This window comes from Agelaius phoeniceus, chromosome 11, assembly GCF_051311805.1.
Source record: "Agelaius phoeniceus isolate bAgePho1 chromosome 11, bAgePho1.hap1, whole genome shotgun sequence".
NCBI classification, from domain to species: domain Eukaryota; kingdom Metazoa; phylum Chordata; class Aves; order Passeriformes; family Icteridae; genus Agelaius; species Agelaius phoeniceus.
In genome coordinates, this window is record NC_135275.1 from 8,769,073 (window position 1) to 8,769,285 (window position 213).

A 213-nucleotide genomic window follows, 5' to 3' on the forward strand; every position below is an offset into this window, starting at 1 on the left:
AAAATCTCTGCCAGGCACTGTGGTTGTGCCAGACCCCTGGATTGTGGATGTCCTTCAAGGTGGTGAGGGCTGCACTCAGCCAGGGCAGGTGGGTTGTGAGAGTTGCTGGCTCCCAGCTCACAATGTCCAAGCAATTTGCTTTGCAGCTCCAGAGCTCACAGCTGCTAAATGCCCAAATATGGGGAACCCAGGGGATCTCCAAAGAGCATCAGA